The sequence below is a fragment of the Chrysochloris asiatica genome, unplaced genomic scaffold (genome assembly GCF_000296735.1).
Source record: "Chrysochloris asiatica unplaced genomic scaffold, ChrAsi1.0 scaffold00039, whole genome shotgun sequence".
NCBI classification, from domain to species: domain Eukaryota; kingdom Metazoa; phylum Chordata; class Mammalia; order Afrosoricida; family Chrysochloridae; genus Chrysochloris; species Chrysochloris asiatica.
The window spans coordinates 7176034-7189602 of NW_006408557.1; the positions used below are offsets into that span (position 1 = coordinate 7176034).

The 13569-nt window shown below is 42.5% G+C and overlaps 1 pseudogene; it reads left to right on the top strand.

The window, feature by feature from the left end:
- Nucleotides 1-6878: 6878 nt before the first annotated feature.
- On the top strand, nucleotides 6879-8288 carry LOC102834008 (annotated as a pseudogene).
- Nucleotides 8289-13569: the final 5281 nt, after the last annotated feature.

A 13569-nucleotide genomic window follows, 5' to 3' on the forward strand; every position in this document is an offset into this window, starting at 1 on the left:
TTGAGTGAATGGAAGCATGAGTGGATGAACTGTTGACAAGTAGAGAACCTCATACATATCTGTTTGAGTTTTGCTGAACTTGAGGGATAGGAAAGAAATAAATCTATGCCTCACGGTGGCCTGCCTTGGAACTTTCAGGCTGAGTTTGAAGTCTGAGGTCTGCAGTGGAGTGAAACAGCCTTTCCAATCAAGAAGATGTGAGCAACTTTGGAACTTTGAGCTGTGAGTGCAGAGCCTTCCTTTTTTCAGGAAAGGGAACGTACAAAGATAATTTTTAAAGGTGTTACTCAGTCCCAGGGCTAGGGCTCATCATTTACCATGTCTCTAGCTCTGTGCAAGGTGCTGGAATTCCTAAAAGGATTTAAATCCTAAAGGAGTTTCCAATCTGGGTCCTCCCCTTTACAGGACCTTGTTGAAGGTCAAGGACACACCCTGTGGGTTCAGGTCCTGGATGTTTGCCAAATATAGGCTTTCTCCAATATTCCTCATGGAATCTCCTGGATGTCTATGCTGTGGATCCCATATCTATGACCAGGCTTCATGTCAAGGATCCAGTCCAACCAGAGTGGGTTTGTGGGAAAGGCTTCAATTCTGGCCTGGAAGCTACTCCCACTCAACAGGGGTTGCCTCACTAGTGGGGCTATTAGTGTTGTTTCCAAATACATAGCTTTTCATGTAATGGTCCATGCCTCCATTTTTTTTCCCCAAAGAACTCTGTGGGGATAGGAGCAGGTCAGAGGTACTAACACCCAAACAGGCTGCTGTGAAGGCTTCCCAAATGAAGCTTCAGGAGTAGCAGTCTGTCCCCACTTAACTCCATACCTTCCAGGTTCCTCAAAATGTCTGCTTGAGGTCAATACATATAACCCAGCCAGAGGGCAAGAAAAGAAGGCCATCACATGGCAACACTGACATGTTCCATTACTGGAGAAGCAGCAATTGTTGCTGTTAGGCATGAATCACTTCCAACTCATAGCGACCCTATGCACAACAGAATGAAACACTGCCATCCTCACAATTGTTTGAACTCATTGTTCCTGCTATTGTGTCAGTCCATCTCATTGGGAGTCTTCCTTTTTTCCCTTGACCCTCCAATTTACCAAGCATGATGTCCTTCTCCAGTTTCCTCCTGACAACATGCCCAAAGAATGAGAGACAAGTCTCATCATCCTCACGTCTACGGAGCATTCTGGCTGTACTTCTTCCAACACAGATTTGTTTGTTCTTCTGGCAGTCCATGGTACTTTAAATATTCTTCAAGAACACCATGATCCAAATGTGTCGATTCTTCTGTGATCACCCTTATTCATTGTCCAACTTTAACATGCATCTGAAGTGATTAAAAATATCATGGCTTGAGTCAGGTTTACCTTAGTACTCAAAGTGACATCTTTGCTTTTTAACATTTTAAAGAGGTCTTTTGGAGCAGATTTGCCATATAAAATACATTGTTTAATTTCCATGAGTGTTGACTGTGAATCCAAAAAAAATTAAGTCTTTAACAACTTCAATATTTTCTCCATTTATCATGATGTTATGTATTGGTCCAGTTGCGAGGATTTTTGTTTTCTTTACATTGAGGTGCAGTCCATACTAGAGGCTGTAGCCTTTGATCTCCATCAGTAAGTACTTCAAGTCTTCTTCACTGCCAGCAAGCAAGGTAGTATCATCTGCATATTGCAAGTTGTTAGTGAACCTTCCTCCAATCTGGATGCCATGTTCTTTACATAATCCAGCTTCCTGAATTATTTTTAAGCATACAGATTGAATAAATATAGTGAAAGGATACAACCATGGAATACACTTTTTTAATTTTAAAACATTCAGTATCCCCTTGTTCTGTTCAAATGACTGCCTCTTGGTCTATGCACACACAAGTTCCTTGCGAGCATAATTAAGTGTTCTGGAACACCCATTCTTCGAAATATTATCCATAGTTTGTCATGATTCTTTCAGTTGAAAGCTTTTGCATAGTCAACAAACCACAAGAAAACATTTTTTTGGTATTCTCTGCTTTCAGCCAAGTTCCATCAGACATCAGCAATGATCTTCCTCATTTCACATCCTCTTCTGAATCTGTCTTGAATTTCTAGCCAGTAGAAGCAGCAGAGGCACCTGAAATATTCTCCACACTAGCAAAGCTGCTGCTTGAATCCTTTTCTACAGGAACCAGGACTCTAGTGTCTTCTGGCAGCAAGGGTTCTACTGTCTAATTGACAGCAGGGGCTTTGAAAGCCAGGGCAAGACCTTTCTTACCAGTGTGTTCCAGAATTTACCCAGGCAGTTCCCTACCAGCAACCTTTCTACTCTGGGAACTCCACCACCAAGACCCTGGCATCTTCTCACAGAGGTTTCCTAATGACATCAGAAAAGGGCTTAATATCCTGCACAGGCTTCTACTGATCAATTCACATGCTCTTTTAATTTTTATATTTTATTGAGTCTGTTTGATAACTTTTCATCTAGGTGCTACATACCTAGATAAAGATGTAAACTTCCAGTGTCAAGAAGGTTCCCTGGGTCTCTCCTCACCCTTATCCTTTAAGGTCACCACCATTCTGAACTTTATCCCCATAGATGAGTTTTGATGGCTCTTAACTTTCATATAGTGGTACTAACTGGTCATTCCTATAGGCACATGGATATTATCCTATCACAGACAGTGTTGTACCTCATGACTGATCTGGATATGTTCTTTTTGACGATGAATGCAACACCATTCCTCTTCAGTTTGTCATTCCTGGCAGAGTAAACCACATGGATGTCAGATTCAAAATGGCCAATACCACTCCATTTCAGCTCACTAATGCCTAAGATATCGATGTTTATGCATTCCATTTCATTTTTAAGTTTCCAATTTTCCTAGATTCATACTTCGTACATTCCATATTCTGATTATTAATGGATGTTTACAGCTGTTTCTCTTCATTTTGAGTTGTTGCCCCATCAGCAACAACTCAGTAAAGGTCCTGCGGGCTTTACTCCCATGGGCTTTACTCCATTCGCATCATCAAGGTCAACTCTACTTTGAGGAACCAGCTCTTCCCCAGTCACATTTTGAGTGCCTTCCAACCAGAGGGGCTCATTTTCCGGCACTGTATCTGATACTGTTTCTCTGCTATTCATAAGGTTTTCAGTGACTAAATATTCAGAAGTAGTTTGTCACTCATTCTTCCTAGTCTGTCTTTGTCTGGTAGCTCATCTGAAACCTGTCTACCATGGGTGACTCTGCTGGTATTTAAAATACCCTGCTGGTATTTTAAATACTGGTGGCATAGCTTCCAAAATCACAGCAACTCGCAAGCCACCACAGTACGACAAACTGAAAAGAAGATGGAAGGAATACAGAGTCACTGTACCAAAAGTAAATGGTTGATGTTCAACCAATTCAAGAGGTAGAATATGATCAATAACCAATGATACTGAAGGAGGAAGTCCAAGGTGCAATGAGGTCATTGGCAAATAACAAGGTACCAGGCATAGATAGAATACAAATTGAAATCTTTCAAGAAAGTGAGGTGGCACTGGAGGCACTCACTCATCTATGCCAAGAAATTTGGAACAAATCTGGCCAACTGATTGGGAAAGATCCGTATTTATACCCATACCAAAGAGAGGTGACCCAACAGAATGCAGAAATCATAAACAATATCTTTATTATCCCATGCAAGTCAAGTTTTACTAAAGGTAATACAGAAACAGCTGCAAGCATACATTGACAGAGAACTTTCAGCGGTTCAAGCTGGATTCAGAAGAGGACGTGGAATGAGGGATATCACTGTTGATGTACGATGGATCTGGGCTAAAAGCAGAGAATACCAGAGAGATGTTTACCTATGCTTTATTGACTACGCAAAGGCTTTCGATTGTGTGAATCATGAAAAGCTATGGACAACACTGTGAAGTATGAGTATTCTGGAACATTTAATTGTGCTCATGAGGAATCTGTATGTGGACCAAGAGGCAGTTGTTTGAAAAGAACATAGCAACACTGAACGGTTTAAAATTAAGAAAGGTGTGTGCCAGGGTTGTATTCTTTCACTATACTTATTCAATCTGTATGCTGAGCAAATAACCTGAGAAGCAGCTGTATTATAAGAAGAAAATGTGACATCAGGATTGGAGGAAGACTCATTAACAACTTTGCTTGCTGAAAGTGAAGAGGACTTAAAATACTTACTGATGAAGATCAAAGAGCACAGCCTTCGGAATGGGTTGCACGCAATGTGAAGAAAACAAAAATGCTCACCACTAGACCAATAAACCAGAGCCATATAAATATACAAAATATTGAAGCTGTCAAAAACTTCATTTTGCTTGGATAAATCATCAAAACTCATGGAAGCAGCAGTCAAGAAATCAAACAATATTGCATTAGGCAAATTTGCTGCATAAGACCACTTTAAAGAGTTGAAGAGTAAAGATGTCAGTATGACTAATGTGTGCCTGACCCAAGTCAAGGTATTTTCAATAACCTCATATGCATGTGAAAGTTGGACAGTGAATAAGGAAGACCATAGAAGAATTGATGCATTTGAACTGTGGTGTTGGGGAGAATATTAAAAGCATCATGGACTGCCAAAAGAACAAACAGATCTGTGTTGGAAGAAATACAGACAGAGTGCTCCTTGGAAGCCAGGATGGCCAGACTTTGTCTCTCACACTTTGGACATATTATCAGGAGGGAACAGTCACTGGAGAAGGATATCATGTTTGGTTAAGTGGAGGGTTGGAGAAAAAGAGGAAGGCCCTCAATGAGATGGATTGGCACATGGCAGCAGCAATAGGGTCAGGTGTACCACGATTGTGAGGTTTGCCCAAGAAGGGTCAATGTTTCTTTCTGTTATGCATAAGGTCACTATGAGATGGTGCCAATGCAACGGCAGCTAACAACAACATGTGGAATGTACAAAGTATGAATCTAGGAAAATTAGAAGTCATAAAAAAATGAAATGGAACTCATGAAGATCAATATCCTAAGCATTAATGAGCTGAAATGGACTGGTATTGGTCATTTTGAATTGGGCAATCATATGATTTATTATGCTGGGAATGACAAATTGAAGAGGAATGGTGTCCCATTTATGATTTTTTAAAGAAAGCATTTCAAGATCTGTCTTGAAGTACAATCCTGTCTGTGATAGGATACTGTCCATAAGCCTACAAGGAAGATCAGTTACTTGCACTCTTATTCAAGTTTATACACAAAGCACTAAAACCAGTGATGATGAAATTGAAGAATTCTACCAACTTTTTCAGTCTGAAATTGATCAAACATGGCATCAAGATGCACTAATAATTACTGGCAATTGGAATGTGAAGGTTGGAAACAAAGAGGAAGAATCAGTAGTTGGAAAATGTGACATTGGTGATAGAAATTATGCTGGAGATTGCATGAAAAAATTTTTGCAAGACCAATGACTTATTTGTTGCAAATACATTTTTCATCAACATTAAAGGCAACTTATGCACATGCACTTCACCAGATGGAATACACAAAAATAGAATTGGCTATATCTGTGGAAAGAGATGATGGAGAAGCTCAACAGCAGCAGCCAACACAAGACTAGGGGCTAGTTGTGGAACAGATGACCAATTGCTCATATGCAATTCAGGATTCAGGCTGAAGCTGAAAGAAATACTAAGGACCAAAACCCAGAAGAATTGTGGGATGACATCAAGAACATTAAACATGAGGAAAGCAAAAGGTCATTTTAAAAAAAGAAAAGGCCAGAATAAATGTCAGAAGAGACTCTGAAACTTGCTCTTGAATGCACAGAAGCTAAAGCAAGTAGGAGAAATGATGACCTAAAAGAGCTGAACAGAATATTTTAAAGGGTAGCTTCAGAAAAGAAAGTCAAGTATTATAAAGAAATGTGCAAAGACCTGTTATAAAACCAAAAGAGAAGAACACACTCATCATTTCTCAAGCTGAAAGAACTAAATAACAAATACAAGTCTCAGGACACAATACTGAAGGGCAAAATCTTGAGTCATACAGGAAGTATTAAAAGAAGATTGAGGAATGCACTATGCCAAAACAAATTAGTCAATGCTCAGCCATTTAAAGAGGTAGTATTTGACTAAGAACCAACAGCACTGAAAGAAGTAGTGGAAGCCATACTGAGGGCATTGGTGAAAAACAAGGCTCCAGGAATTGACGTAATGCCAATCAAAATGTTTCAACAAACTGATGCAGCACTGGAGGCACTCACTTGAATATGCCCCAAGAAATTTGAAAACAGCTACCTGGTTAAGTGATTGATTGAAAGAGATCCATATTCGTGCCCATTCAAAAGAAAGGTGACCACACGAATTTGAAAATCATCAAAGAATATCATTAATATCACATGCAAGTAAAATTTTGCGAAGGATAATTCAGGAATGTTTGCAGAAATACATTGACAGGTAACTGCCAAAAACTCAAGCCAGATTCAGAAGAGGATGTGAAATGAGGAATATCAGTGCTGACCTCAGATGGATCTTGGCTGAAAGCAAAGAATACCAGAAAGATGTTTATTTGTATTTTGTTGATTATCTAAAGGCAAAATCACTGTGTGAATCAAGCAAACTATGAGTCTCACCTGTCCCAGAGCACTGTGAAGAATAAGCACAGAGCACTTAATTGTGCTTATGAGAAACATACCAAGGGGATACCAAGAGTTTGAAAATCAGGAAAGGTGAGTGGCAGCATTGTATCCTTTCACCAGATTTATTCAATCTGTATATTGACCAAATAATCTCCCAAACTGGATTATATGAATAACATGGCATCAGGATTGTAAAAATAACATAGCATTAAGATTGCAATATGCAGGTGATATAACCTTGCTTGCTGAAAATGAAGACTTAAAATACTCACCAATGGCTTTGGTAAGATGGCGGTGGGATGCTGTGTGGGTGGCGATAGGCCTTGCGCGAAATATGCGGCCGATTCTGGTTTCCTGGGGCTGAGGCCCACTTCAATAGATCCAGCGCTGAGGCGGCGACGGCGAGGCCCACGCAATAAGAAGCGGGGCTGGTGACAACTCGCTCAGAAGCCTCTGGGGCTGGAGGTAGATCAGTTCCTCGAGGACCTATGGCTGCAAGACCACACGGCCGGGTGCTTGGTGTCAGAGGCTCCTGATGAAAAACTTTTCGTTGTGGGCACCGGCCCCAACGAGAAAGCGCTGAAGAAGGAGAGGACCAAAGGCCAGAAGTCGCTGCTTCTCAAGAAACCCCTCCATATTGACCTCACTCTTGAGAACACATCCACGGTCCCCGTTCCAAAGACATCTTTGCCCATCAGGTCCCCAAGGCCAAGAAGCTCAAGCGAAAGCAGCAGCTATGGAGAGGCTGACCAAGCAGGGCGAGCTGCCTAGTGAGGTGCGAAGAGTCCAGGCCCGGCTCCGCCAGCCCCCTGCTGCCAAAACCAAGTCTGGACCCCAGGACACAGTGGAGCGGCCCTTCTACGACATCTGGGCCACAGACAAGTCTCTGGACCGGCCACTGGTTGGCCAGAACACCTTCTTCCTGGAGCAGACCAAGAAGAAAGGAGTCAAGCGGCCACCACGAATCCTCACCAAGCCTTCCCAGGCACCTGCTCTAGAAGTGACGCCTGCCGGTGCCTCTTATAACCCAGCCTTTGAGGACTACCAGGCCCTCCTCCGGGAGGCCCATGAGGTGGAGATACGGTGGCAGAAGGTGGCGGAGAAGCTGTAGAGGCAGCTGGCCTTGCCCACCACTGAGAAGGTGGCCACCCAGGAGTCCACGTTTCAGGAGATGTGTGAGGGGCTGCTGGAAGAGTCAGATGGGGAAGAGGAGCTAGGGGGCAGCCAGGGGCCTGAGCTAGGAGACCAGGCCTTGCTCACACCCTCCTGCCTGGCCAGGACTCAGAAGAAGAGAGAGCCACAGCGGCGCCAGGAGAAGACTGCCCGGACCCTGCTGGCACAGAGGGCTGGCACAGACGGCTGCCCAGCTCCGGCATCAGGAGCTCTTCCGGTTGTGAGAAATCAAGGTCCAGGTGGTACGGTGGCTGGCAGACCTGGCAAGGCGGCAGGAGCAGCGGAGGCTGCAGCGACTGGCTGAGGCTGACAAGCACCGAAGGCTGGGGCGACATTGACGTGCAGCTGAATTCAGAACTGTCGGACTCACTTCGGACCCTGAAGCCTGAGGGCAACATCCTTCGAGACCAGTTCAAGAGCTTCCAGAGAAGGAACATGATCGAGCCCCGGGAGAGAGCCAAGTTCGAGCGCAAGTACAAAGTGAAGTTGGTGGAGAAGCGCACCTTCCGAGAGATCAAGTTATAAAGGTGACTGGATGTCTGTGTCCCCAGCCTCTAATAAAACATCCTATGAGACCACCCTATGCTCTCTGTCTGGCAAAAAAAAAAAAAAAAAAAAATGAAGATCAAAGACCACAGCCTTCAGTAAGGATTGCACCTCAATGTAAAGAAAATAAATCCTTGTAACTGGACCATTAAATAACATTATGATAAATGGAGAAAATATTGAAGTTGTCAAAAACTTCATTTGCTTGAATCTACAATCAACACTCATGGACAAATGGCAGCAGCCAAGAAACCTAACGACAAATTGCATTAGGCAAATATGCTGCACAAGAACTCTTTGAAGTGTTAAAAAGCAAAAATGTCACTTTGTGGACTAAGGTGCTCCTGGCCCAAGCCATGATATTTTCAATCATCTCATATGCATGTGAAAGTTAGACACGAATAAGGAAGATCATAGCAGAATTGATACAGTTGAATTATGGTGTTTGCAAAGAACAAACAAATCTGTGTTTGAAGAAGTACAACCAGATGCTTCTTAGATGTGAGGCTAGTAGTGAGACTTATCTCTCTTTGGACATGTTGTCAGGAAGGATCAGTCCCTGGAGAAAGACATCATACTTGGTAAATTGGAGGGTCAATGATAAAACAGAAGATCCACAACAAAGTGGATTTGACACAGTAGCAGTAACAATGGGCTCAAACATCACAATTGTGGGGATCTAGCACCGTTTCATTCTGTTGCTCCTAGGAAACCAACACTTGGCACGTAATAACATCAACATCAACAATGGCTCCTTTCATAGTTGTTGTTGTTAAGTGTCGTCAAGTCGATTCCGACCCATAGCGACCCTGTATAGAGTTTACAAGGAGCAGCTGGTGAGCTTGAACCACCAACATTTCATAGTAGGAGTTGCGTATTTGCAACAATGGCAGAGCTGAGTAGTTGTAACAAAGATCATAGAGCTCACAAAGTCTAAAACATTTACTTTCCAGAATAAGTTCGTAGATTCCTGCTCTGAGTTTTCGAAACCATTCATCACTAAGGCTAGACTGCAGTTTTAATGCAAACTGCTATGATGGGGTAGGAGGAAGAGATATAGTTTCTAAGTATGCTGCATGATGTTTAAATGTCTTGACTTTCCTTTCCATGAACACTACCTTACTCCCAAGGGTTTCCTTTGCCTGCATCCTGGTTCTTCTCCCATTGGGCTGTGTCTTTGATGATCTTTTGCTGGGACAAGGGCAGGAGATAGTGGGGGAGGTGTGCTTGGTTTGAACTTGTGATTACTAAAAGCAGGACAGGTGAGAACAGAGCAGACATGCCCTCTGAGAATTAAAAGGCCGCCCACACAGAGAGAGGCTGCCTGCTGTCTCCTTTCAAACTCAATACAGTCTCAGAACAGTTCTGTTTGAAGTGGGTTATTCTGTGTTGGTCTCATGGCCAAGCTCTGGCAAGTCTGCTATTTCATCTAGCACTTTCCATCAAGCTTGCTTTGGAGATTACCAAGGAAGGCGCCAGAGAGAACATAATGAGATCTAATTTATCATGTACATCTGGTTCTAGCAGGCCAAAAGTTGAGTAGGGCTCCACCAAAGACACTAAGAAACGCTATTCTGTGGGAACCACTCCACCCACAGTTCATGAGCCCGCTTAGATCGGTGGGACTTATATACTCACTCAGGGTCCTAATTGTTTTTTTTGCCATAGGGTCAACTCTAACACATGGTAACTATATGCATATCAGAAGGAAACATAATCTATCCTGGCTCCATCTTCAGTATCATTGATATGTTTGAGTCCATTGCTACAGCTATTGTTTTAATCCATCTCATTGTGAGTTTCCTTCATTCACCAACCCTCTATTTTATCAACATACTCCTAAAAAACATTTTAGCTGTATTTCTTCTTAAACTGATTTGTTCATTCTAGTGGCAGTTCATGGTATATTCAATACCCTTTGCCAACACCACACTTTTAACACTTCAACTGAGTCCTATTACTAACTTAAAAAAAAAAAAAAAAAAAAAGCCAGAAAGCAAAGCTTAAATATGGAGACATGAGATGGAGAAGGACAGAGACCGTAACAATTCAGTAGGAAACATCCACTCAAATATCGCTGGAGTTTGGCCGTGTATATTGGATCAACCCTTTCGGAAAGCAACTTGCCAATATGTGTCAAGTTAAAATAGTCATAACTTTTGACCAATTCTGCCAAATGATACTAGTGAAATAAGTCAGCAGTTGTCATAATTGTTCTTTGTAACAAACACACTGAAATGCAGTGATTTACAGTAATCAACAATTTTCTTGCATACAGGTCTCAAGAACTATGAAGAGTCAGATTTTATCCTACTGGTAAGTTAAGAAATTAATCTGCCAGATCCATGGAGGCTGGTAGGAGACATGAGTCTTCTAGTTAGAGTGAAGAATAATTTATTAATCACAGCTAGCAGTAGCCAGCGTATCAGCATTTGTGCTAGTTCCTCAAGTACCAATTCCCACAGAGTAACACACATAGGGCCAGGTGATACCTATTTGTGCAGTGGGCTTCATTACAGGAAAGGAACCATGTTCTTAAGGAACTCACATTTTTTACAATGTGCAGTAAAGCACATCATGAAGCAGCCCTGGTAACGTAGTGGGTTATAAGTTGGGCTGCTAACCACAAACAGCAGTTCAAATCTATGATTCACTCCACGGGAGAAAGAAAAAGCTTTCTGCTCCCATAAAGATTTACAGAGTCATTATGAGTTGGAACCAACTCCACAGCATACGACCACCACCTCCACCAAGCATGTCATGAAGGAGCTCTGGTGGAGCTGTGGCTAAGCATTGGGCTGCTTACCATAAGATCGGCAGTTCAAACCTACCAGATGATCAGAGAGAAATGAGGATGTCTGCTCCCATAAAGACACACTGTCTCAGAAAAATTAAGGAGCTGTTCTGCTCTGTCCTGTACGGTCAGTGTGAGGCAGAACTGACTTGACGGCAGTGAGATTTTGGTTTCAGTGTTTTAACCTAGCTGTGTGCCATGGAGTCAGTTCCAACTCATAGCGACCCTGCACAGGGTTTCCAGGGTGTAAATTTTTACAGAAGAAGAACACCTCATCTTTCTCCCGCGAACAGCTGGTAGTTTCGAATTGCTGATCTTGCAGTTCACAGCCCGATTCGCTATGCTACCTGGAGACATTTATAAAACATTTTCTTTTTGCATTAACATTGTAGGCAAATTTCCATCAGAAAATACTGGAGCTAATTACTACAAAGCTTTTTGTTTTTCACCCCAACAACTTTATTGAGCTATCATTTACATACCATAGAGTTCACCCATTTTAAGTGTACAGTTCAATGGTTTCAAGTATATTTACAGAGTTGTATAAACAACACCACAATCCAATTTCAGAAGTGTTTAATCATCCCCCAATGGGACCTTATACTCAATAGTAGTTTAAGGCTCACTCCCTATCCTCCTCCATCAGATAACATAAAGCTTGTGACTAGTCATTTAATCCATTCCAAATAGTTTTAATGTAAATGGCACTGTGATTAGCACAAAGTCCTTGGATGGTGCAAATGGCTTGCTTTTGGCACTAACCAAAATACTGGAAATTCAAATCCCCCTAGCCTATGAGGAAGAAAGGCCTGCAATTTGCCTCTGGGACCTGGGTATCTGCTTCTATAAGATAACAATCAGGAAAACCCTGTGGCATTCAGTTCTTCTCTGAAGAATAAGGGCTTGCCATGAGTTGGAATAGACTCAGTGATTTGGTGTTTGAGTAATTATCACACTACCGAACAAAATGTCAGAACAGACATAGGTGCAGTACCCCTAACCCACTACCAACCCACTGATTTTGACTCACAGCAACCCTACACAGGGCTTCTGAGTCTATAGGTTTCTAGGGGAACAGGTAGCCTCACCTTTCTTCCAGGGAGCAACTTGTAGTTTGAAGCCACAGCAGTCCAAGGCTTAAGACACATGGTCACCAGGGCTCCTTCATAGAAGCAACACAGACCTGAAGATCCTCAGAGACTGTGTTGGTTACACTCACTTCATCAAGCAGCCGATCAATTACAGAGACTCTTCCTCTCCCTGTAGGTCCGACTTCCTTCAGCAGGTGTCTGCTTGCACAAAGACTTGGGAATTTTAGTTATCAGGTGGCCAGAACCACAGAAACATGACTAGAGCAAGTGATGCCACAAACTTTTCTCTTTGATCATAATAATGACTGGGTTCTATGTAATAATCCGAGAAGCTTGAGTATATGAAGAAGACCATGGCATCAGGATTGAAGGAAGATTCATTAAACCCCAAGAAGGACTGAAGGGGGTTGCTGTATATGCTGAATTCTATTCTTTAAGAATAATACACCAGGATGATCAAAATTCAACTAGAAGAACAAAGAGGAGAAAAAAAGTAATCTGATACAATTTGATGAACTTGACCTACACCTATAGATGCAGTAGCTCAAAAGAGAGAACAAATCTTTACAGCGAGGATCATTCCCACCCTCTCAATACACAGGGTAGACAGGGATGGACGTTGGCTACCCAAAATAGGGGGCTACAAAGGCAATAAGTGACTGGCTTATAAGCTTTCAAGAGGGAGCCTAGATCCAAAGGGCACAGAGGAAGGCAGAATCTCCACTGAGCAGTATCCAATCTGTCTGGGTGGGGCTGATGAGAGGAGATGGGGATGACTCTCATGTGGCACAATAGTGAATAATTGTTATCAGGACTGACTGTGAGGGTTGGAAATGTACAGGTGGACATTTTGTAACAAAACGAGGGAAGTGGTTGTCTTTGCAGTCCAGGAGCAGGACCATTAATGGAGAAGAGCGGAATGCAGGACCCTACCCAGAGAAGCAGTGATGCCAGAAATCGAGGCAGAGATGATGATGTGGAAAGAGGGAACAGCTAGGGATTCTAGACCCAAAGAGTGAGAGGGGCTGTGTGCTGACAACCAGGAAGAAGGCTTGCAGTGTATACCCTTTGGTTTGTTGATGATGCAAAGAGGGATAGAGTTGAGAGTGAAGCATCCAGCTGATATGAAGTGAGGGGAGATGCACAAGGACACCCAAACTTTCAGATAGTACCCATTTGACCTAGCCTTGATGGCTTTATAATCAGAACTCAACTTGTTGTTGTTATGTGCCATGGAGTCGGTTCCAACTCATAGCAACCCTGTACAGGGTTTCTGAAGCTGTAAATCTTTATTGTTAGGTGCCATCGAATTGGCACCGACTCATAGCAACCTTATGCACAGCAGAATGAAACAATGTCCGATCCTGGGCCAACC